This window comes from Lonchura striata, chromosome 4 (assembly GCF_046129695.1).
Source record: "Lonchura striata isolate bLonStr1 chromosome 4, bLonStr1.mat, whole genome shotgun sequence".
NCBI lineage: Eukaryota > Metazoa > Chordata > Aves > Passeriformes > Estrildidae > Lonchura > Lonchura striata.
Genome location: NC_134606.1, coordinates 59,987,017 through 60,013,123, shown reverse-complemented (window position 1 = coordinate 60,013,123; position 26,107 = coordinate 59,987,017). Strand labels below are relative to the sequence as shown.

Genomic DNA, 26,107 nt, shown 5'->3' with positions numbered 1-26,107 from the left:
ATATGGGGCTCTGAATCCCAGTGGCAAGACCTAAAAAATCCTTTGATGTTCATTTCAAGGAACAGCCTGAAGAGCAAGGAAGATCACAGTCTTCAGATGGGTTGCAAAACATGTGGAATCATAGAATGATTTGGGCTGGAAGGGACCATGAATAACATCTAGTTCCAATCCAGTTCCCTTGTATCCTTGAGATTTTGATGTGCTGGGTGCAATCACTTTCCAAAGGCTGCCTCAGCAGTGGAGCTTGGCATGAGGAAATGCATTGTTTTAGCTGTAGAGCTGGTACTGTGAAATTGTGCTAGTGTGTATTGCTCTCCAGATTTTTGAGAAATACTCACTGTTGGGTTTTCTCAATTCCCATTAAGCCAGTTCAGCCTGCCTTCAGGAAGGGAAATTGGTCCAAAGTTGGTGCAATACAGATGCCCCTTATTACAAATCTGAGGTCATAGTGATAATCTCTCATTAATTTTGCTATTTATCATTCTTATAGTCTATTACATGTCAGCCTGATCACTCCTACCAGGTAAATGCTGGCTTCATTTTGAAAAGAAAAAAAAATTAGGACTTGACCCCAACTTGACCACAAGTTTTTTCTTGCCAGGCCCAGTTTATGACTCCCATGTCTGGTTTCCCAGGCTAGTTTATCACAGCACAAAGGAATAGGTTTGTACAATCAGAACTATGAATTACTAAATACAGCATGAATCTTCTCTGTGGTAACAAAACATCATTACCATTGGTGGGCTAAGTCAACTAACTTTGCAACACCTCTAATTCTTAGAGTGCAGGTATTGACATTACAGAAAACAATCATACTTTAATATCTTTCTTTTTGGAAATCTCAGCAATGGGTGGCATGGATAATTAATTTCCCTTACTGAGAAATTGTGGCTCCTTCTAAATGCTGTGCCACTTTTGGGCAAGTTCAGAGGAGTGGGAAAATTTACAGGATTACCATTTTCACCAAGGAAAAATGTTGTAATGCCTACAAGAAGAAGTCATGCTGCATAAAACAAGCCAGAGAGTCTTCAAATCTTTGAGGCGTAACCAGAATTTGTCAAAGTCTCTGTTACCACCTAAGCAATTGCTTCCCACACCAGGTGAAGTTCTACTCTGTAATATCTGGGGAGATCCAGTAACCATCAGCAAAATTAGACTTGTCTAATTCCTACTGGATTACATAAATACATAATACATTTACATATGATAGGATAGAATAAAAGTATATGCAAATATAATAAACAAATATATAATAAAAATATAAATCCTGCAAGATATAACTCCTATACTAACCTAAGCTCTTCCCCTTGCCATCATGACAAAGCTGATTTCTCCCATCCAGAATGAATCATCTCTGTTGCATGGCTGTAGCAACAAGAAGATCTCTCCACAGAGAGAAAAAAAGAAGGAAAACAAAAGGAAACCTTCAAACAACAAATCAAGTTGAAACCTGAATTCCCAATTTAGGGTATAATCAGATAGTGATTTTCTGACTGCAATGGGAATGGAGCAAGAATTAGGACTACATATACACTTTTGCATGAATAAGCCATATAGATAGGGAATGACACATTTTAAAAAGATTGAAAAATGGTAAAACAAGCAGATATTGTCAAAGATGTTTTCACAAGGGAAACATACTTTTTTACATTAGCCTCCCACAGAAATGTATTGTCTCAAGTTTGCTAATATAGGTGTGCTTATGGATATTTCTACAATGTGTTGTTCCTTTAGATGTGTTTATTTTGATGAAGTAATATTTTGTTAACTCTTGACTTACTTTTCTTTTTATTTATTTTTAGAAGTCCTAGTCCTCAATATAGAACAGTCTTCTATTCCTCCTCTCCCTAAATAATTTATCCACAGAAAACTGAAGCTTCCATTAACACAAGGCTACTCATTAGTCTGGGTAAATTTCAGATGAACAGAGATAACTGAATGTAGAGGCAAAACTCAAGTACAAGCTAAAGAGCAAGCAGAAGATAGTTAAGTAGAAGTTCAGCTCTCCAGAGAATCCAGTGGTTTTGTCCATCCACCATACAAACAATTTATCAACAGGCAAGAGTGTAAGAGTCATATTGCAGAACTACAGCATAGAACAACCAGAATATAAGAAAAAGGGTAGTGGATCAGCTGATCACACCAGTATCCTCCCTGCTGAAATATGGGTAGGGCAAGCACGGAGTGGTGCTTCACCAGAGGGCTCTCACAGATGCTGCAGGGTGCATTGCTGCACCTGGTGTGGGAGGCTTGGCATTTGACAACTCTTCAAGCAGTTCTTGTCTCTGGATGTGCCCCATTGCTTTGTCACATGTACATGAGTCACCAGCAGCTCCACTGTCCCGTGGCCCTGAGTCCCCATTTCTAATGCCAAGTGCTGTGAAAAAGGAATCCTTTCTCTGTTTCAAAACTAGCCTTGCCTAGTTTTATTTCATGCCTTCTAGTTCTCAGATTGGAAGAGACAGGGAACATAAATCCCTTTTCCTGCTGTCCATGCCTTCTGGTGACTTTATGGTCCAAAAGCAAACCAGAAAAATCAAAATATGACCCTTGCTATGATGTTTTTTGTTACTTGCAGCTACACTATAAGGTCTGTACATACAGAGCAGTTTATGGCAGCTGGGAAGATTTTCATGGCTAAGGATGATATGTGATGATCCCAGCTGAACTGAGAGGCAGTGGATCTCGCACACAAATCATTTATACACCCTCTTTTCCTCCCAGAATCAAAATGCACAAGTTCACCCAAACAGGATTTTAATTTCACAGAATTATCTTCATGTGTACATCTAATATAGCTAAATACTTAGACTTTGCTCCTTTTCTAGCTGAGCAGGTGGTTCAAGGGTTTTGACACAGCCATTCTCAGTTTGGGATTTAATGACTTAGAGCATGGAGTTAAAGCAAAATACCGCACTGCATAACTGATTTCAACTCAGCTCTGACAGTTTGCACAAGCCAAGGATCCATCCCCAAAGAAGGTGGTTGCTAAATTCATATTTTTCTAAGAGCAGTCACAAAGTATTTATAAGTTCTCCAAGAGCTTGAAAGCAAATGTGAGGGAGCCTCTGTTTTCCTGGACCTCTACCCCACAACAGGAAAAGAAGCTTTGCCTTAGCTTGCAAAAAGCTCAAAGAAAAAAAAAAATCACTGCTTTCAGCAAGTGGGAAGATTAACAATCCCATGCTGTTGTGGGGTGGATGGGAAGATTTGGCAGTTAAAAGACTATCAAAGAAACAAAATCACCTCACTTTTTTTTTCTTTTTAAACTTCATTATCATTTGAATACATGGATAACTCATAATACCTGTATTTTAAATGCAGTTTCAATTTTAATAAATAATGTAACATATTCGAGCAATAGCAAGATTAGTGTTCTGACAAGTTGTTACCAGTTGGGTATGGCAGTGAGGTTACAAAAAATCTTGTGCACATTAGTACATGCCCCTTTGCACTAGCCTTTCCTAAGGCTCATGTGTAGGTGACTGGTGACTTGAGTAGGAATCTCTACAGAGGTAGGTGTTTATTTTTTGTCTTTTTTCCACCACTACAGCTGCTTTAGCTGTTTTATCTAAGTGTCAGGTTTGAGCTCCATGTCTAAGCAAGTAAGTTATCAATGGAAAACAGGATTGTCTTGGAAATTTTTCTCTAGTCATGAAAAAGTGGGTTCTCCTGGATTTTCTGTTCCTACATCCCATGTTTCCCAAAGCACATCTGCCTTCCAGTTTCTTCAAGTGCACAGTCAAATATCAAGACTTAGGCATTCACCAACCAAAATCAGAAGAGGAAAATGAGAAATAAAACTAATTCCTCACAGAGGAAGTGGAGGGGCAGGCACTGATCTATTCTCTGGTGATAAGGGAATGACATGTCAAGGGAAGTTTAGGTTGGATATTAGGAAAAGGGTCTTCACTCAAATGGTTGTTGGACACTAGAACAGGTGCCCCAGGGAACTGGTCACAACATCAAGCCTGACAGAGTTCTAGAAATATTTAGACACATTCTCAGGCACATGGTGTGACCCTTGGAGTGGGCTGTGCAGGGCCAGCAGCTGAACTTTGGTAATACTCATAGGTCCTTTCTAACTTAGGTTGTTCTATTATTCTATCATTCTGTGAAATCTTAAAAACACCTTCCCTGCCACCACTCCCTCCTGCAAGACAAAGAGGAAGTTTCTGGCAGCTTCTCAGAGGAGCCACCCCTGTACCCCCTCTGCTACGGGAACTGTGCCATACAAACCCAACACAGCCTCACACCCAGTGTTCCTGTAAACATTTACCCTTCAACAACAGCCCGCAGGCTGCCACTGCGTATTTGCATTATTCTACAAATACTTTTTGGTGTGAATAATGTAAAAATCATTGCCTATTGTGCTTCAGCTTCTTTAGCGCCTTCTGAAAATAGAACATACACTGAAGTACTGCAACATTGTGCTTCAAATGGGGATTTTGTTTGGATTTTAGGTTTGCTGTGGTTGGGATTTTTTTTTTTTTTTTTGTGTGTGTGTGTTTTGTTGGGGTATTTTGCCCCTGTTATTTTTAATCCTGTTTGAACGATCTGGTGGTGAAGCATCTGTCTGTCACTTTATAGCAACCTTTTTCACCGACATTGCTGCTCTTAGGCACTTGAAATAAAATGTCCTTTTCTCAGCAGAAGGCTGGGCTGTGGTTACTGGCTGATGTACAGGAATTGTTCCACCTGCCTGCGAGAGGCAGCTCTTTCTTTGCCATGACAGACCCACTGCCTAGGAGCTTGTGACTCTAAGGTGATAAAATAAAAATATTGCATCAACCTGAAAGTGCAGGGCAAGTCCAAATGGGCTGAGCACAACAGAGTTCAGACTGAGATGTATTTTTCCCTGTGTGCATTGTATCAGTTTATATTACAGAGGCTTCAGCAAATTTTTGCTTTTTATGGTAGGGCATGAATTTACTGAAAAGAACTCAAAAGACAAAAAACATTTTAAGGAATAGTCCTGGGAACTAAGAAATGCGTGTATTAATATTAGAGCAATATACATACATATGAAAAGGACTGGTTCTGGATGATCTCAAGGTATTATGAAGATTTGCCTCCTACTTTCCCACTCAAGTAATACAAAAGGGGAAAAAACAGCTAACATTTTTTCTGAAGAATGCTTCCAAAATACATTTTGTTTGATAAACTAAAATCAGCTTTCTAGCAAGGACAAAACAGTTAATGACTAAATAGATAGTTTCTTTAAAAAAACATAATAAAAAATCAATTTTCCAATGAGAGGTGTTTCAAGAAAAAGTTCTGTCTGATTTTCTACTATTGCAATTACTACTGAAAACTAAAAAACAAGCAGGGACTGATCAATATATTAGTGAAAGGTGAATATGGGATTAATTTTCAGAAGGAAAACAAAAGTAAGAGATGGGACTGCTTCACAGAGAAATAAATCCTTAAAAAAAAAATTGAAAAAGCCAGTACCAACACAGTTGTCTCTGAACACTTAAAGGTAAAAGGAATGTGGCATCTCTGGCACATCACATAAAGAATAAAACTCCATGGACATTATATATATATATATATATATATATATATATATATATATATATATATATACACATATCTATTAAAGTATTAGTTAGATTATATTAATGAACTTTGCCAACAACACACACACTAAAATATGTTTGCAGTAAGTGTTTCTTGAATTTTTTCAAGTAAGAAATGAGTCAGTAACAATCAGCCTGTTGATATGTATTTCATGCAGGAACATAAGGCACAAATTAGTTAATAAATTATTCACCAGCTTTGCTCTCAAGTGTATTGAGAGCTGGCAAGATGTCCATGGCTCAGGGTAGTACTAAATAACTGCACATAAAACAGAGAGGCACTGTCAGGTAACATAACACAGAGATTACTGGCAGGTCTTGACTTAGCCAACATCCTCATTAATGATACTAAAGCATAAGTAAACAGAAACATAATGAAATCTGTTGGTAGCTGGAAGGAACTGCATGCCAGTGTCAAAGGAAGTGGAATACTACAGAAGAAGTGAAATGCCTGGGTGTCAAATGAAAACCCACTGTATCAAATGAATAAAAATATTCCATTCATACTTGAGAAGAACCACAGGCATGTCTCAGATTAATTTTCCATCCATCACCAGGCATTGGTAGCCAGACAATCAGAGTAGTTCCACAAAAGTCAATGGAAACAGCAGTGAAGATTGAAGGAAGCATGGACCTATTTTCTCCAACTGATGAGCCTTAGGAGAGTGGCAGAGAGAACAAAAGGTGATTTTTGGTGCTGCACAGTGAGGTGCACTGCTTGTGTCACAGAGAGACAGCAACTCTTCTGACATAACCTACAGCACCCCACTGATTATACTATCAGTATTTTTGACAATCTGTACAATTGTTACTCGAAATGCTTAGCGGTGAGGGGAGTGAATAATACCAAAGGTAATTTCATAAATCCATAAACTTGAAAATATGCGTATTAAGGTGATAAATTAGTAAATCATTCAAGGAACCTTTTTTCCTTATTTAATTTGGATACCTCACAACCCATACTGAGAAAAATGTTGTTGCTGAGGCCTCAAAGTGCTGTTTTGCCTGCTGTTTTCATTAGAAGCCATTCATGTTTAATTTAGATAGCTTCAATCAATGTGTATCTCTGTTTTATTTTTCAGTTAAACCCTGCCAGCACAATCAACCTCGTCTGCAAATTATTCTACATTGTCTGTAAGTGAATGCCTTCCAGTACTGTAAACCTTGTGTAGTTAATTGTTCTTAGAGAATAGGGGAATATTTCTTGATAGCAGGGCAATCATTTATGTGACAATGTGTTGTGTTTATTTTGAGTACAAAATTCATATCACACTGTTGGGTTTGGTATTTCTACCTTCTGGTGCCTTACATGTCCTATTAGGGCTAGCACAGAGGGAAAAAAACCTGTTCTGATTCTTTAAAAGTAGACTGGGGACAAATTGATCAATTTACCTGGAAAAACTTGCTCCAGTAAGGGGAGGTGCCTGGATATGTTAGTAGTTGAAGACAGAATACAAGTTGTAGGCGTTAATGGCTGTTCTTTATGTGGATGGAGCTCACTGATGGAGTCCCTAAAAACTGTGTGATAGGAGCTGTGCTGTTCCCCTTGTTTTACACAGTCTAAGAAAGATCCCAATAAAACAAAGTTGGTCAAGCTAGTGAAAATAAGGGCTGACCAAGTTATTTTTGAAGAAACAGATTCAGGGTGGTGCACGTTGGAAAAAGCAATCCAAGACTCAAGTGGACATGACCTCTAAGCTGGCTGTAACTTTCAGGAGCAAGACCATGAAAACACCAGCTTAATTCTGGAAAATGCTGGGTAAAATCATAGGAGGTTTTACAGAGCAGATAGAGAACAGAAAATACTGTTAAACACCAGTACAACCACAAAGTTCATACCTATTTTGAATACTGTGCTACTCTGGCTCTTTCACCTGCAAACAAAATATGGTGAAAATTCAGAGGAGACAGACAAAGGTGGGCAACTTCCTCTTGATAAATGAGCAAGTGGTTTAGAACTCTTGCTATGGTCAGACTTGACTTGAGAGGACATAGTAGTTTTTGGGAGTCAAGAGTCACAGTATTAGATGGAGCCAGACACAGAAGGGTGGTGGATTGCAGCTTCACCTGGTTTTACTAGGGCTGTTTTTATGGGTGTTCAAAATCTAAATGGCCTCAAGGGAGAAACAGCATCAGATTGTGCAGCAGAAATACAGAAAGCATTACTAACTGTGGGGAAAAAAAAAAACCTCCACAGTTGAGCCAGGGATGGGTGAAATGACTTGCACGATTTTAGAAGGTAAAATGAGTGTTTATTCAAAAGCACTTCTCTCTTTTATAGAGAACATTGTGAACATTAATTCTGTTGGTCTTAAAGTAAAAACATTTCACCTGATTGGTACACTGGACTTAGGTCACTGTGGTAGAACATATCTATAAACAATATGAGCTAAAAGCAAGATAATAGATTGTTTAGATTCCTCTCAGACTTTTTCTCAGGCTTAGCCTGGCAGAAATCTTTCTCTTTTTCTCTCTGAGTGAACTGAGACTATCCACACACATGTAATTCAGAAATTTCCTGAAATTAAAATGGGTGAAAGAGTACTTGGGGGAAAATGCCACAAGTGCTTGTGCTGTTGTTGCAGTGTGTGCTTAGGGGGACAGCTGGAGCACACATGTGGTGGCAGGGTGTGTATGTAAGCTGTTTATATCCTGAACATGAACCATATGCTGCTTTTAAATCTTCCCCAACTAAGCAACCATGTCTCCCTGATCAGACCTTATCTTTAAAATGATGACCGACTTCTGGGACTTTCTTCTGTGCTTGCTTCCTGCTTCTGTGAACCTGAACATGGCTCCTGGGAAGCATCGTGGATTGACAGCTTCAGCAACTACAAAAAATAAGACATGATAATCGCTGTCAGGGAAGGACTGGAAAGAGAAACTGAGAGCTTAATTACGGCTGCAAAGGAATGGGCTCTTTGTATGGGTGATGATAAAATGAAGATAGAGGGAAGAAAGTACAGAGCATAAGAACTGCAGTCAGCTTTTGGAGACTATTAGCAGTTCACTTTATGATCATAACAATACAGCTAGAGATTTTTAAAAGGTGCAACCTAAAAGGCTGTCAAATTGGGCACCAGGTATTCTGCGAGAGCTACAAAACACAAGTGGCTTCATCATAATAGGAGAGTAATAGGGGATTTGTTGAAATCTTAGTCTAAGTAAGAAATACTGACGCATAAAAATCCCCTTGAGGCTTTTTTTTTGGCTGCTAATGGCCATAAGGCATATGCTAGGAGATCCAGTATGATGGGCTTAGAAAGGAAGGAGGGAGACTGTATCATCGTGGACACTGCTTATCCACTTCTTGAAAATACCAGACTGAGAATGCAGCATAATACAAACACACATGACTAGCAATGACACAGAAAACATAATTACAATTACTTTAAAAATTATTGGGAAAACCAATATAAATAAAATAGAAATAAATAAATAAAGATAAATATAAACCAATACTCTGCACACTACAAACATAAACCATGCACCTTCCCAGAACCAAATATAAAACATGATAATGGCATTCAAAACTCATTGATAGCTGGATTTAAATTGGATCTCCTGAAAGCCTAGATGGTATGCCAGAAAAACAGACAACCGCAGCACTGCCAGTGCCCTCTAGATATTGATAACACATCTATAGAAATATATACTTCTGATTAGCATTTATATACTACAGATAAAAACCTGGCTCGTTTTGATGAACATTGAAGTGTAGGTGTCAGCCACACAATGAGATCCAGCTTGATGAAGCGGGTGGTCTCTCCTTGCCCAACATTCTTTGTACAGGAAAACTATGCATCAAGGTCAGCTAGGTACAGATATGGCCTGAAGAGGTGAAACAGAGGTTTCTGCCTTGGCCATTCCATTCCCTTCAGCTTTTGTATGCAGGTTCAGCTTTGCAGCCTGAATGGACTGTTCTGCTTCAGCCTCTGTTTCACCCACGGGCTGGGATACACAGCCAAAGAGGAAAATGTGGTTCCCCCACTGGAAGAGCTGTATCTTACTGCCCTTCCTGAATAAAACAACAGCCTTATTTTTTTTAGGGATGACACTTCCCTCTCAACACATGTGTTAAAATAAATATGCTTGTCTTCAAAGGCATAAAAGACAGCCAGGAATTTGTAAGAGGGGGATGCTCAAGGTCAGCAAAAGAAAAGAGCAGTCTGCAGGTGTTTGGCCACAGAGCCAAGCAACAGAATCTCCACCTGTATGTCAGTCCTTGGAAGGACACCAAGGAGCAAGCAACCCCACTGTCTTGAACCCTCCAAGCTAGAGGACAGTCACATTAAATAAAAAAAATAACACCTCAACCAGCTCATCAATAAGATCAGCAGTCCTAGCAGAAATCCTTAGTCCAAGACATTAAGTACAGAAAAACATGAGTGTGGACAGCTAGTATTTAACAAAGCCAACAAGGCAACGAGTGGGACTAATTAAAAGTAAATAAAACTATATAAATAAAAGAAAAAATAGGGTGAACCCAAACAAAACCAAACAAAATAAAACCTACAAAATAAAATAATGAAAAATCCAATTTAAAAAGTCCATCAGCAATAAAAACAAAACAACGAAAAAAATGGGTACATCACTGTGCTGTTGTATTTTGACTTGAAAGAGAGCAATATGCGACCTGTGGTGTTACATTGCCCTTAGACTGACCATGGATTTCACAAAGAGAGATGACTCCTCCCTTCTTTGCACAAAAAAGCTTGCAGTCTTCAACATGTAAATGCACGTAAACTACAAGGAGTTTTATGGGCTCTGTTAAAAAGGAGTATTTTATGTCAGTACTTCAAAAAGCAGAAGGCAGGTTACTTATAACCTAGATTTAAATTTATGATAGGCATCCTGGATTGACCACCACGAAGCAGGAATTTTGCTGTTTGCATTATATTTGATGATGTTCTCCACTGCCACATTCAGGCCATCTAGTGCCCATAAAATGTCACAAACAAGCATGTGGCACCAGGTAAGCAACACTGCAAAAAACAGTTGTACTGCACTTCTCTCCTTGCAGAGATCATTTGAACAAGCTGAAACTGAATAAAATATACCTGAGGAAAAGAGTGTACTGTATAATACAGGTAACTGGGAGCTCTCATATCCTAATAATTTTAATGGTATTTATGGGTTTAGCTGTGTTCTGTGAAAGAGCCTGGTGATCCAGGACACATCAATTTGCCAGTCAGTTTACAGGGGCCTGGCATTGGATACAAATCTCAAAAATATATTGAGGGTCACATCTGAAAAGCAATGCCAATGCTTGAACCTTATTCCCTACCTACTGCTCTAAGCATCTCTTCAGCATAATGATATTCATATTTTCCAATTCACTATGCTGCTCTCATCTTGGCTCACTCAGAAGCTGTTGTGTATACTAATTGGTGTGGTATGTCCTATACATTAGGGTGTCTGGCTTAATTTGGAAATCTTCTTAAAATTCATACTTGAATTATTGATTGTACGCTTTGGATGATGAAATGAGATGGGGTGGATTTTACAGTTATGAATAATAAACTCCTGCTCAGCCAAAGCTACCAAGTGATGAGTTCAGGCTTAAAGAGATGCCACCTCTACACATTTCAAACCTGCTAGTGTCAGGCTATCTACAGTCCTCGCCTTATGTTTGTTATTTTTCTTTATAGCCATGGAAAAGCAGGGATTATTGTGTAAGGGATTTTAGAACACAATTCCCACTGGTCTCTGCTGAGATTATGCATCTGAAAAACTCTTTTGAAATCTGCTCCAGATATTGATTGCTGTCCAATTTCCATTTGGCTGAATAGGTGAGGTCCCTGACCCCCTTTTCTTGTGTGCTGGTTGATAACATTTGATAGCCCATCTTGTTATCTTTCATGAAAGACATTAGGTACATCTTGCTTGCTCCTCTTTCCCTTTCAGCATTTGTCTCAGCAAGACCTTTCTTCTATAGCCCTAATGAGCACAAAACTAACTGGGGAGATCTGTAGCCATGCTTACCAACATTCAAGACTACCTGGCACTGTCACCCTTTTTGCACTGTTATGGTATCAGTACCTTGGTCATGGACCACTAAGCATTTCACACAGTCCTCAGGTGGGAATCCACTGGCCCTTTCTACATTTCAGTCATCTATTCCTGATGGGTGCCTCTGCTGGTACATTTTGGTGTTTTGTTTGCTTTCTCTTCAGCTGCCAGGCACTGTGCTAACTATCTGAAGATTAGATTGCCCATTTGTCTTGGATCATTTTCCTGTGACTCAATCAGAGAAAGCATTAAAAGATTTATAAAATGAATGTGTGAAACAAGGATGTGCCAATCAACTGTACAGTAGGGGGTAAAAAAAGCTATTATTTCAGTGACTGCTGCTATGTGTTAAAAGAAAACTGAACTTAATAAAAAATCATTCTACTGATTTCTGAAACAGAGTCCAGGAGGCAAAAAGGTCATGGAGAAGACCAAAAAGATCAATTGCATGTGTCTGCACAACCACCCATTTCTTAAAGCTCTGATTTTCAATATAATCCCTTTGTCTCTGTTTTGACCCTATCTTGTTTAATTTATGTTTTTTATTCATTAAAGTGTATGCATGAGGTATCCACTCAAGACTTAACCTTATGCATGTTTCACTGAAGGGATTTTCTGTTGTATTTGATACAAACCACTCTACCTAGTTTTATTATTTGAAATTTTCAAAATCTGTCTTTGTATTATTGATTTCTTTCTTTTTGTAACCTGATTTACCCTTAGCAATAGCATTTAGTCTTAAAAATAATTAGGATCACTTTACCACTGCAGCATAACCTCAAGAAAGAAACTTAATTTCCTGTTCAGTTTAGAATTTTTCCATTAATACCGTGAATACTAAATTTATACTATGGCAGTCAAAGTCCTCTGAGAGCACCTTTAAAACACCAATTTTTCAGCTGTGATAATTTCCTACTTTTGGTTCCCAAATGGCTTTAAATCCTCCCACAGTGTTGCAACAAGAGTGGTATTTTCCCTTGGTTTTTTTCTCTCTTATCCTGCTTGCCAGGAGATAGGTATGATAAGTGTTTACAGATTATATCAGCATTACAGGATAGTTAATTGTACTGCAAAAGTACCATGCCCATCAGTCCCCAAGGCCAACACAACATTTCTTCCAGTAGCTCAAATTTCTGTGCAGCCCAGCAAGCAACGTGAACTGGCACCTTACCTTCTGGATAGCAGTATAATTTATCCTCCATGGTAATACTGTGAGGGATGCTAGTGGTGGATTTGCCACTCTTTCTCAGGGCTGGGACATGTTGGTTTCCTGCAGTGCCTCAAGGCTCTGTGATCCTGGCTGGTGGAGTTATGCTAAATTGCAGCATGTAAGGTAAGTCTTCAAGTGCCCTATAGATTAAGGTCAGTCCATTGATTTCCTAAGGAGTATGGGCACCAAATATCTGTGTGTTGTTGGGTTGTTTCAAAGAACATCTGATTTTCCTGAATACTAAAAAAGTAAATCAACAAGCAGCCCAGAAATTACTGTCCACCTTTTAGGTCCTAAAAATCATTCTGCTCCTTCTCCTTCTCAACCAAACCACTGCTTTTGTTGTTTATTGGGTTTTTTTTCCTGGTTTCCCTGAACTTTTGTGACTTTCGCTGGCAGCTGCAACCAAAAAACCTCTTTGTTTCCAAATTTGCTGTCAGTTCCGGGGAAACCTCTCTGATGGCGCAGCTTATTTACTCTGCTATTTCTGCTTCCTGTTGTTTCAGCAATAACTGTGGAAGAGCATTTAATTGCTCTTCCCATTTAGCCTGGCTGAAGCATGCTCAGCACACCCATCTGCTTTAACATGACTTCTACATCAAAGTCCCACCCCCACTCTACAACAGCCAGTTACATCTTACAGCCTTATTTATCCACACATAAAAAGAGTCTTTATTTGAAAATAGAATCAGAGCTAGCTCTGAGAATTCGGGGGTTCAAATTAATGGAAAAAAACCCCACAAGTTATTTAAAGTTAAATTCTAGTGACAGTTTTTATTTCCTCCCACATTATGTAAGTACTGGAACAACAGAGACAGGTCATGCTTTCCAAACAGTTGAAATGACTTGGAATTGCAGAGGAAGTCTGTATTGTTAGGTTTCAATTAAGCTAAATTATTAATGATTTTTGTGTCTAATTGCCTTATTACCTTGACTACAGACAGATTCAAGTCAACAGTTCAAATAGCTTTTATGCTTGGCCACTTTGCAATCCATGTCTAAGCCACTAGTCAACAAGTCATCATAAGTGTTCCACAGTGGGTTTGCACAGCCTCCGCAGTTGGACTAAATGCTACACTTTTCAGGGCAACACCCTATCTATGCCAGGAAGTCTTTCCATGTCCCTACTGCCTCGACTTCAGGAAACACTGAAATGGTACTGACACCCACCCAAAGAGAAGGAATACCAAAAGAAAATCAGGCATATTTCTGTTTGTCATGGTTTACCTCAGCCATCAACAAAGCCTCATGCAAAAGCTTACTCACTCCCCCACCAGTAAGACTGGTGAGAGAATTGGAACAGCAAAAGCTAGAAAACCCGTGGGTTGAGATAAAGACAGTTTAATAGGAAAAGCAAAAGCAGTGCACTCAGGCAAAGCAAAACAAGGAATGAATTCAGTGTTTCCCATGGGCAGGAATGTGTTCAGCCATCTCCAAGTGAGCAGGGCCCCCCAGCATACCTAAATTGGGAAGAAAACCACCATCACTCCAAATGTCCCCCCTTCCTCCTCCTTCTCCCCACTTTATACATTGAGAATGATGCCACATGGTCTGGAATATCACTTTGGTCATTTGGGGCCACCTGGCCTGGCTCTGTCTCCTCCCAGCCGCCCATGTATCCCCAGCCTCCCTGCCAGCGTGGCAGTACAAACAATAGAAGAGGCCTTGGCTCTGTGTAAGCCCTGCTCAGCAATAACAAAAACATCTTTAGATTATCATCGCTGTGTTCAACACAAATCCAAAACACAGCCCAATAATAGTCTCTGTGCACAAAATTAACTCTACCCCAGCTGAAACCAGCATACTATTATTGAGAGACTGAGAACCCATCTTCTGCAGCACAAGGCATTGGACATGAACAGGCTGCAATGAAATATGTTAGCTAAATTTAGGGACCAGACATCCCATGGCATTTTGTCTCATTTAGGCTTTTCTGTTGGTGCCATGGTACTGCAAACCTACTACAGTTGGCCAGTGTGCTATGGCTTAAACTATCCCTTAAGTGGAAAGCATTTTTTTGACAGCCCATGTTTTTAAAATGAAATCATTATTAGGTGCATTTTCAATGTAATATGGGAGGAGGTCTTTTGTTATTTTTTGTGGTTATTATTGCAACTAGAAAAATTGAATCCAAATGAAGGTACATATTAGGAGGAAGAGACTAAAAAAGTCAGACCAAGTGTGAGCCTTGTTGGTGATTTCTGCTCTTGAATTATTCCTTATTTTGGCATTTTGCTTGAGCCCAGTGTAAACAATCCGACTGAAGTTTGTGCCTAGAAATGAATGTGGGAAAATTCAGCATGCAAAAACATGAGGTGCTTCCCTTGCAGGGAAGGATTTTAAGGTGCTTTCCTAAACCAGGACTGCAGAGGAGATGATGATAGGGGAGAAGAAAACACATAATGTGAAGTCTATCAATGTCTAATTTAGTGTTACCATCTATCTATCTATAGCTATCTATCTATCTATTTGGGTATCTATTTGTGATTTTCTGATGGAAATGTGGGTTTATCAGAGATAAGCTGAGTTTTGCTGGATCTATAGCAGAAAGTCAGTGATGTCTATTTGTATCATTACACAGCATTTGTTTTTGTTTTTAAAAATTCCTGTAGTTTTGTCATGACAATACTTCAGATTGAAAAGAAAAAAAAGTGAAAACCAACCACAATACTTGATTGTGAAGTAAAACATTGTATGTTTCATGTAGGACAACTGGTAACAGTGCTGAAAACAGAAATATGTATCCATTAATTGGTCCAGATGACATGCATCTTTGAGAATAAGGTAGTTCATTACAGAATGTAAGGGCTCAGTGACAGTTGTTTATGGAAGTTAATGGAAATATGAGAGAATAAGAGAAAGCAAATAGGACATATCTTCAGAAAAATAAAAAATAAAAGAAGAAAAGAATCAGAATCACAGTCAATTACAATTCAGTAAACCCACTTTTAAAGCATCGCAAAATAATGAAATTATCATTAAAGCTCCACATCTACCTGGGGGATAATGGAATAATAAGCAACAAACAATGCAGACACCATGGTGCCAGGGTGGTATGTGTGACAAATCCTCCTGAAGTAAATTGATTGGGAACTCAAAATCCTGGGTGAACAGATTCAAATAATACAACTTGAAACAGAGATTTTTTTTTTTTTTTTTGGAAGAAAGTGTTCTGGAAGCCTCTCTAAGGTTACAATTTGGTTCTGTTACAGGTTTCCCAGTGTAAAACACCACATTGAATTTCAAGGCCTCAAGGCTGTCTGCCTATGCAAGTAAAAAATATCTGAATGCCGGGGTGATGGATATGGAAAAAAATAGGAGGAGATTATAGAGTCTTACAAAATGATAGAGTAGCACAACAAATCAATGCGCTTTGGGGTTGCTGGTGAAGATAAGTTATATCCTCCAACTGCACAGAATAACTGCTCTTTATGTAATCACACCTGGGCTATGTCATTAAATTCCAATACCTCATTACTCGTCCTCAAAAAACACGGAAGAATTTCAGGGAATTCAGATCTGAAAAAGAAAAATGATCAGACTCTTGGAAAGAGTGATACACAAGGAGAGATTAAGTAGCTTAAATGTATAGCTTATCTAATCAATAATTAAACAGGGGAAAGATAATGGCTTAAAAATATGTAAGAGAAAGATAATTATTTTGCAAGATGCATGGTCCCAATTCAGCACAGTGCTAAAACATGTGCAGATCCATCAGCCCTGCAAAACACCAATGTCCATGATTTCAGTGGAGCTTCAGCACATACCTAAATTTAAGCATGCGTTGAAGTACTTTGATTAATTTGGGCCATAACCACAAGTAATAGTATGAAATTAAGAAATGCAAAAATGTAGGCTGAACAGCAGGAAAATCTTCCAAATGGTGAGATATATGAGACTGGGGAGTAATCACTCAAGGGAATTAGTGGAAACCTTATCCCTGGATGCATTTCAAGTTTTACTGGACAAAGTACTGGGAAAATATTCTTTGGGGAACAATCTTGCTGTTGCCTCTGGAGACAACTGCACAACCTACTGCAACTATTCTGTGTCTAAGTTTTTCTGGGCTGACTCACAGCATTAAGCCTGAGAGATGATTTTAAAAAGCACCAACAGCACAACAGGCTGGTGGCATTTTGAAGCTCTTCCTCGCCTCCCCCCACAATTTATTGGGCTTTTTCCATCTTCATTATATGCAATGCTATGAGAGGGGAAAAAAACCACACCACCACACTTTGCTTAGTGGTTTTTTTTTCTTTTCTTTACTTGCTGACTGAACATTGATTTAATTTTCATCTCTGCATTAAAACAGAGCTTAAAGATATAGAGGAAATCTAATTTCAACTTGTAGGGCTTTGTTTCATTCCCAGAGCATGTGTGGTGAATGGTGAATATCATCAGAGAGGTAATTGTATCTTGAAGAATCTTATATCTCTAAGTATCCCAGCAGAAGCAGTATTAAAGATTAGAGGGTTTTGCTAGTTTAATTTGGGTTTTTTTGGGGGGGTGGAATTGGTTCGTTGGTTTTGTGGAGTTTTTTGGTTGTTGTTTTCCTTGTTTGTATCGTTTTTTGTTTTTCTCCTCCATGCAGACCCTGGAAGAAAGGCTGTTACACAAAGGACTTTCCCAAAGATGAAGCAGTAGATTCTCCAAGGGTTTTTTCCACTGGGAATAATAATTTTGGTGAGTCAAATGCAAGGTCCAAAGAACAACGGCTTTTAAATTGCTTTGAAATCTTCTTTTTCTTAAATCAAGACTGAGCATAATTCACTTGGACATGTGGGGCTGTTCTGCAGCCATGTAGGAAAACGTGGCTTTGCAGAGATCTACTGGAAATGGAAATGGTTGAGAAAGACCTGCTAAAAATGGTAGATTTCTCTTCCTTGACTGCAGTCGATATTCTTTCTTTATTTTTGCAGTGTCAGTGAATGGGCCCCGATTTTATTATTGGGAACACAGAACTTTTGTTTATTAGTACTAATTTTCTACTGCACATCAATGCATCCAGAATAGCAGTTCTTACCCTTAAATACACATTTCTGTGCCTAACTAGCAATTCAGCTAGGAACATGTGTGAGCATCTTCCTGATTCATGGTCTGAGTTAACAAACAAGGTTGCTTAATTCCTTTATCCCATTTAAAAGAATGGCCTTGCAAGGTCTCCATCATCAAGGATACTTAGGAGCTTGTTAAGGAAAAAGCTGAGCATGATAATTAACTGAGTGGATTTTCCATTGGGTTGGATCATTTAGGCTTTTCCAGCTCTCTTGGCTATAGTCAAAGCAGGGAGTGCAGCAGCAAGCCCCCAGGTGGGTCTGGACACTGGGATAAAGCATGGTGTGTTGCATTTGTCAGCACTCCGCTAATTAGAAAACTATGATTTTCTGAAATCTACTTTTTTGTTTGTTTTGTTGTTTAAAGAGCTTCATTTGTTTAGGACCTTCCCTCACAAACCAAACCAAACAAACAATTTGGTTTATGAGGGAAGTGTTAACATGTTCCAGCCAAGCACCATAATTTCCAGAGGTCCCATGCAAGCATTTAAGATTACACGTTAACGCAAAGGCAGGCTTCTTTTCCTCTTTCCTGGAGGTTCCTGACTCTCAGGAGATGAGGGGGATCCATGTTTGGGGTGCCAGGGCAAGGATAAAGTGTGTCTTCGTGCCCCAGCTGATGCCAGGTTGCCCAGAGCCCCATCCCTGTGCTGGGCAGCAGGGAGACCATCCTTGATCAGGAGGTGGGTTCTGATGGGCTGCTTGGATGCCGACAACAGGCTGAGAGGCCAATCGTGAGCTGGGGAATCTAGTGGGGAATGGGTCTGTGCTGGAAATACAGGCTGCAATTGGCTTTCTGGAAGGGCAGCAGTGGGCAGAGCGACCACACAGGTGACGGATCGGTGCCACAAAGGCAGGCTGCAATTGGCTGCTTGGATGGGGACAAAATTCCAAGCTGCCAATCGGGACACGGGGGATCCAGTGTGGAGTGGGTCCGTGCCCTGTATGGAGGCTGCGATTGGCTACCTGGCAGGGGAGCCAGGGCAGGGCGTCCAACCGGGCGGTGCGGGATCCTTTCGGGAGGGGCGGCGGGACAGGTGCTGGCGGGCGGGGGGCTGGGGCGCAGGGGGTGCGGGGGAAGGGGCGGCTGCGGGGCAGCGCGGCCGCGGCGGTGCGGCGCGGTGCCGGCCGGCTGCTAGGTGGAGCCCGCGTCCGCGCAACCCAGATCCGGGCCCTCGGCGCTCCCCCGCCCCTCGGCTCGCCGCCCGCCCGGTTCCGTGCGGCCGCCGGGCAGGGCAGCCGCGCCGCCCGCCGCCGCCGCCTCCTCCCCGGGCCCCGTTCCCCGTTCCCCGCTCCCTGCCCGGCCCTGCGGGGGACGCGGGTGCCGCGGGTCCCGCCGGCCCGGAGCGCGCTGCCCGTGTGCGGAGCGTGTGCGCTGTGCCGTGCCGAGCCGGCGGAGCGGCCATGCGGCCCCCCCGCGCCCGCTGAGCACCGCGCGGGGCGCGCCCGCGGAGCCGCCCCCTCCGCGCCCGCGGAGCCGCCCCCTCCGCCCGCCCGCGCCGAGCCGCGCCGGGGCTGCCGGTCTCCGCAGCGGGAGGAGGAGGAAGAGGAGGAAGGATCCAGGGTGTCTGCGGAGCGCGGGGGGCTGAGGACCACCCGCCTCCCTCTGCGCGGGCGCCTTTGTGTCCCCCAGCCTCGGCGGAGCGAGGGGCCGCGGGCAGGGGAGCGGATGCAAAGAGCGGCTGGTACTGGAGGGGAGAGAGAGAGAGAGAGAGAGAGAAAGGGGGATGGTGGAAGATTTCTCTCCTTTTTTATTTTTTTTTTTTTGGTGGTCTCTTCGGCAGCGGCTGTTCTTCCCCAGCAGCAGCAGCGGCGGCGGCAGCAGCGGCAGCAGCAGCCCAGGCAATGACTCTGCCGCATCCGAATCGCCTGGCCGGTGGCGCCGGCTCCGGAGACTTCACCTTGCTCTGAAGTTGCCCACCTGGAGGAGGTAAATCGGAGCGGGGCTTTCGTCCAGAGGGGTCGGCAACGGCGGGGAAGAGGAGGGAGCGATCGCCTCCCCCATCCCCACACACTCTCGTCCTCCGGGAGGCAGCTTGTGTAGCAGAAGAACACGGCAGAAAAGGAAAGACTTTTACTTCTTTTTTTTTATTTTATTTTTTTTTTTTAATTTTTCCTTGCTTGAGGGACGTCCGTGCTTCTCGTCCGGCCCCCTTTTCCTCCTGGCTGGAGGCTTTGGTACTGTGGCCAGGTCTGCTTCCTACTCCCACCCCTGGTTTTAATGGCTGGATTGTGGCAGCAGCTCCCTGCTGCAGGTTGTTGAGGATCTGATGGGGACTCGCATCTCAGGAGCCGGAGGTGATTAAAGGTAACTAAACCAGCGGATGGATGCTCAGCAGCCCTTGCCTGGCCCTCGGCTGCTCCCTTGCCCGCTTGCGTTGGGATGAAGGGTGCCGGCCGCCCTGGGCGCACGCTCGGAATGAATTGTGCTATAATAAGGGTAGTTTGTCTTCAGGGAGGCTGGATCCTCCAGGTAACGGGGGAGCATCTCTCTGGGTCTGCATGCTGGGCGACAGTGGAGACAACGGGTGTGCATCTTGTTTGGAAATGCCTTGTAGGCTCCAGACTGGTTTGGCTGTGGGCAGCTAGGGTGGCAAAGGCAGTGAGGAGATGGAGGGGACCTGGTAGGTTTTGTTCTTGCTCTCCCTTGGTTTTTTTTTTTTTTTTCTGTGAAAGGCACCACGTTGGACTGAGGGGTTTGCTGGTGTTACACTGAGGAATTCGTGAGTTTCATTATGTTTCCTCAATCTCCCCCCATTCTCCCCCCCTTCCCCCGTTTTCATGCCGACTCCTTCGTGGATCTGCGTTGCTGTTTAATAGCTGAAGGGTTCCTCGAGAAGCGATTGCTTTATTGGATATCAGGGGCCATGAGTGGGGAGGATGTTGCCGATTTGGAGGTGTGTGTTGGGGGCCGCCTGCAGTGGAGGTGAGGCGTAGGGTAGAGGTCTGAATCCAGCAGCCCCGGGTTACAGGTAGACGCGAGGAGCTTCGCCTTCCCGTGCAGCCGGGGAGCGGAACGTTCGGTGCAGGTAGGGATGTGCAGAGCTCCCACCTCCTGCCCGTGAGCCTGCGTTTGCTGGCTCTTGTCAGTATAGGACTGGCGTTTGTTTTGAGTATGGGCCGATATGTAGAGCTGGAATTGTATTTTTAATGCCTATTTCCTTTTTACCCTTTGTTTATTTGCTCCCTTAATTATTTATTTGTGTTTCCCTTACAATCATCTTCTGACCGCGTAACTTGGAAGTGCCGGTTGTAAGGCTGATGGCAGGGAGGAACCATCAGCCGGAGAGCAACCCTGCTTCCCGGTTTAAGGAGCCTACCTCCAGCTGGTGCCCGTTAGTGCTAATGAAGACGTAGCTACACTACCCCAGAGATGTGCCCTGAGTATTTGGGGGATTGCCTTCAAGGACTGAGTTTGATCAGCAGCCTTGCATCCAGAGTTGTCTAAGGAAGTAACGCTGACCTCCAAATACATTTAGTTGGGCTTTTTTCCTTACGCTTTCCCCTACAGACAGGCAGATGTGTAGTTTTGCTTGAGGGGTGGCGAGGTAGGAAAGGAGGCTCTCTTTCTCTCCCTTTCCTGATAGGCATGAGATTCTTCTCTGCAGTAGTTAAAACGACTCGTATTTTGGCTATCAGCAGTGTATTGTTTCTGCTTGTCAATTGTGGAGTTCATTACCGTTTTAGCGAAAACAACCCATGTCTATTTTATTTACTCCTTAGGAGTTACTGCCATTTCCACTCACAGTTCTGGTTCCAGGCAGCCAGCTGCTTAGAGGGAGGCTGAGATGCAAGGAAAAAGGTGAAAATGCCATCTGTTTCTTGATATAAGGCAGAGAGGTAGTCTGCTGGCTGCAATTTCTCTCTGTATTGTAGCACTCATTATTCCAGAGTGTAGGATCAAAATTTTCGAAGCTGACCAAAAAGAAATCTTCCCTGGAGTTGAAAAGAAATAAATTCCATTTTCATTGTGGAATGCTGCCTCTTAAGGGCACAGCCAATGCTGCCTGCTTGGTATTGAGTAGTAGCATGTGCTTTGTAGAGCTCATTTATCATCATTTCCAGGGGTTTGCAATACGAACAGGCTTCTACTGTGCATTCATTAGGGAGAATTCTTCCATGGAGCTTTTCATGGGAGTAAACCAGGTGTTACAGGTTAAAATGGGCTGCTGTCAAAAAGTCTGCAGTTGTCACTTTAGATCCATGCCAATGTTGGGTGACAAAGTTCAGGTTAGGGCTCCATGGTAAAGCTGTATATTTTTCCTAAAGATTAAATTGCTCTGAGAGAACAGGAGTCAGTCCCCCTTGTTGTGGTTAAGGCTGCTCCAGTTCCTGCTCTTTAAGAGTACTTTAAGAGTACTTTTTCCTTATTTAGGCTTGATTTACTATAAAGTGACTGCTGTCTTGTTACCTGCTACTAAAAAATAAAGTGGACACAAATCTCTGGTGTGTTTATTTACAAAAGGACTGAAGTTTCTATAAAGCTAGTCTTCACCTCTGAGTTCCATACAATTTCTATTATTGAATAAGTATGTATTTTCCCGTTTCTTCTTGGGGTGGTTAGAAAAAGGTATGTTTGGTTTTGCATTGAATTCCAGAACAAGATAAATGACAGTGTTGATTGATAATAGCAAAAACATTGACTGCCGCTTTGTGGGGCATTTTAACAGTATTTTTTTAACTTGAGGCTACCGAGTTCTCATGGAGATGGTTTTTTGTGACAAAAGCAGGAGCCAGTGTTTCAGTTTCTTGGTGCCCTCCGGAGATGAAGTAGTTTATGTTTCAGCATAGAATATTTGAATTTGTCCCTGAGCTCTGCTGGGTCCAACCCTGAACCCCCCTCCTTTGTTTGCTTGGCTGTGCATCCCACAGGCTGGGATGCCATGGGGACCACGTCCTTCCTCCCCATTTGGAGTGATGTGGCAGAGGTGCTCAGCTTGCCTATCCAAGCACTGATTGCAGGAAAGGCTTTTTTCCTCCTGAAACAGAAAGCAAATTGCCCTGTGCCTGTTGGTGCAAACATGAAGCTGGTGCTCTTTGCTGGCTGGGAGGGAAGTGCAAGCAGGTTTGTAGGTGAAAATGCAGGCACACACATCCAGCCAGCTGACTGATGAGCATTGCAGGGATGTTAGAAAAATAAATAAATAGATATTTAGAGGCAGGTAGAGCAAAAGATCAGCCAGGACTGAACAGGAATATGCATGACCTTTAGCTTTGGGCAGCACTCAGCTGGAGGGCCTGATGCTGCTTTTCCGCGTTTTCACATTCAGAGCAGGAGTGGATGCATCATCAACACATTTATTCATGCACATGGGGGAGGGAAGTCTTTGTAAATGAAGAAGTCCTAGGAATGGGTGATTTATTAATAATTTTAATACTAATAGTGTTAGGACTGGTGTAGATTGACTAGGAAACAAATTAATGTGTGACACACTATAAAGGATGGGTTAAAGATTGATGAAAGAGATGCAATTCAGGGAGCAAGAATGGATCAGGGAAAAGCTAAAGCATGGAGGACAGGCATAAGGATTTCTGTGCTTTAAGTAAGTTCCTTTTTTTTTCTGTTGTAATTATATTAGTTGGTGGTTGTGGAAACAGCCAAATGCTGCGATTGGAGTGATTTTGATATAAATTTTTATTTATCCTAGAGACTTCTTGTACATCACAAGAGGTTTGTAAGAACAACTCAAAAATTAATTTTTTTTGGAGTGGTGATAATCTGAGAGATAGATATCACAATCTTGATGGGTTGCTGAAGACAATACTGAAACATCAGGACAGACTTGCAAAATAAAGAAGGTTTTGTCTTCCCCTTCTGATGGGCTGTTTACTGGGGGAGGATGTACTGGTGAGCATCGACATTCTGGAGAGATGTTTATGGACACCCATTTCTTCCCTGCTGGTCCTTTTCTCATCCCAGCCCTCCTGCTGGGATAGGAATATGAAAAATGCACCATGATGCCAAATTCTGAGTGTACATCCACACTTCAGTCTCTGCTATGTCTTCAGGCAGTGCTTTCAGTTGCAGAATGGAGAGCTAGAAATTGTCATTTGCAGTTCAGTATGCACCTGTGTGTTTGTAGAAGTGTACCTGTCCCAGTAAGGGGGTGTGACATGCTGGCCTCTGACTGCCTCATCTCCTGGGGTCATGCCTGCCTTGCCAAATGTTTGTTGTGATCCTCACCAGCACTTCATGTGAGGCTCTTTGATCCCTGCTTGGGATGCATATTAGTATGATCTGTTTCTGTAGGTGTTGAGATGCTCCAGCACTCTCTGATCTCATCCTATTGCCTAGTGGCAGTGGAAGCTCCCAGGGCAGGCTGATGAAGTAGAAGGAGAACTTTGCTTTTAAGCATTTACTTTTAATTCTTGCCTACTTTAATGGCGAGGAAACCACCTCCCACTCAAATCTGTGATGTGATTATATCTGGGACGTTATCTCATTGCCTGGTTTTGGCCTCCAGGTTTGCAGTGTAATGCTTGCTTTACGTTCCTCACTAGATAATCTCTATAGTGCAGTCTGAAATTCCTGACTGCAAGCTAAGTGTTCATTTTTAAGACAATTTCTCTAAAGACACCTTGGCACTACAGCTTTTACTTCTGCAGTCTTTTCAGAGAGCCTTCTGATTTTGCCTGTAAGGCAGATGCTTTTACCAGTCATTGCACCGAGCATCTGTAACTATAGAAAGGTAACTAGTCTTTTCAGGCAGTGGAAACGTTATTTTAATAGTGTTGTGGACCACAGTATTACTTACTAAGTGGTGCTCAGTGCAGGATTTTTTCAGCCTGCCTGAAATATGTGTTTTCCTCTGGCTGAGTCTTTCTTTCCCTCCCTTTTTGAACTTTTCATCTCTACTTCTTCAGGCCCACTCCCATCTGAGGGAGGTACTGCTGCATCTGTGGGAGCTCCCACTGTCAGTGGAGCACTTCTGTTAGCTTTCCTGTGAAGGGAAGATGCTCAAGAGTCTCACATGTGGTATCTTCTGAAGAGAAGCTCCAGAATCTCAGATGCGGAATCTTTTCAAAAGCATCCCCTGCCTCAGCATCAAGTTTCTAGCAATTGTTTTGTAACATCTTTGCCAGAGGTGGCATTTTAGGCCAAACAAAGCAATGAACACAGAGGAAGAGTAGAAATCTGTGTACACTTCTAAAATGTGTTTGAGAAAGAAGTCCAGAGTTAAAATCAAGACACTTTTGTTTGAGGCTTGACAGCTTTGAGTTTCAAGGGTCATGAAATAGGCACCATTCTGAAGAAAGCAAAGAGGAGTTTGGCAGCTATCCCAGTTAGGCAATATGAAGTTGTAGATTTTGTTTAAATGCCTAAGAGTAATAAACCTTTACAGAGCATCCATTGGTACTCACTCTGCCAGGATTTTTGAAAATTATTTTTTTAAAGCATGTTAGTCAACATGTAAGTAATTACACAGGAATTATTTCAGTGGCTACAAACCTAATGCTTCAGAGGCCTGTAGCACAACTCCGATTCATTACAGTGGGTACCTGTCAAGGAACAGCTTTGAAAAATTATGCACAGTGTTTTGAGTAGTTTGGTATAGCTTTGCTGCTATTAATTGTAAGAGCTTTACTGATTTGATTGCAGTTGCATTGATTTATATCAGGTAAAGTCATTGATTTTGAACTTTGGAATGGAGCTATGTGTTTCTAAGAACAAGGTGTCATAAATACAAAGGACCAACGTGAGTGTTGTCTTACAGCAATGCAAAGTTAAAATGAAATGCAATAGGACTCTCTGTACTGCTGTAGAAGTAATGCTTAAAATTTATCTGTGAATTGCCCTACTGCAAAGTCCTGGTCAAAAGTGCCAGCATTGTACAGCAGTGTTCTGAAAGGAGGTCTAGTCTAAACCTGGCCCCTTTGGGTAAGACTCTTAGTGGGTTTATACCAAGGGCAAGTAATTAGTTTGTGAGAGTCACTGCACACAATATATGAGTTTTTACAGTAAGTGCCTTTGCCACTCCCTAGAAACCAAAAATCTACTTACAGAGGTGAGGCCACTACATCAATGAACACTGTTTAAAGTTTGGGGAATAGTAGCATTCTGACTAATATGGTCTTAGAACATCTGTTTAACATGAGCAGGCACATATACAGACATATAAATACCATGATCTGGGGAACAGACCCAGTTCTGATTTTTTTGTCAGACTTGGGGAAATGAAAAAGAATTTGGCTTTAGGTGAAATCTGAGAATTGCATGTATACCCAAAACATATGTACCCACATGTGTA

General features: G+C 41.9%; 1 protein-coding gene and 1 long non-coding RNA gene across 12 annotated transcripts in view; both read left to right on the top strand.

Annotated features, from left to right (window-relative positions):
• The window catches only part of LOC110480914 (uncharacterized), a 43,514-nt gene extending 26,099 nt beyond the window's left edge, over positions 1-17,415 (top strand). Inside the window, exons 2-3 of the long non-coding RNA XR_002467173.2 lie at positions 6,665-6,716; positions 17,396-17,415. This is a non-coding gene — a long non-coding RNA (uncharacterized LOC110480914). The remainder of the gene's footprint in view (positions 1-6,664; positions 6,717-17,395) is intronic.
• Positions 17,416-19,366: 1,951 nt separating this feature from the next.
• ADGRL3 (adhesion G protein-coupled receptor L3) overlaps positions 19,367-26,107 on the top strand; it is a 496,471-nt gene continuing 489,730 nt past the window's right edge. For 5 of the 11 annotated variants that reach the window (XM_077782989.1, XM_077782980.1, XM_077782981.1 and 2 more), the window contains exon 1: positions 19,368-20,166. The gene's annotated coding sequence lies outside the window, so the exon portion shown is untranslated. Of the gene's footprint in view, positions 20,167-26,107 lie in introns of all 11 variants that reach the window. The other 6 variants (XM_077782978.1, XM_077782987.1, XM_077782986.1 and 3 more) reach the window with 2 other exon arrangements.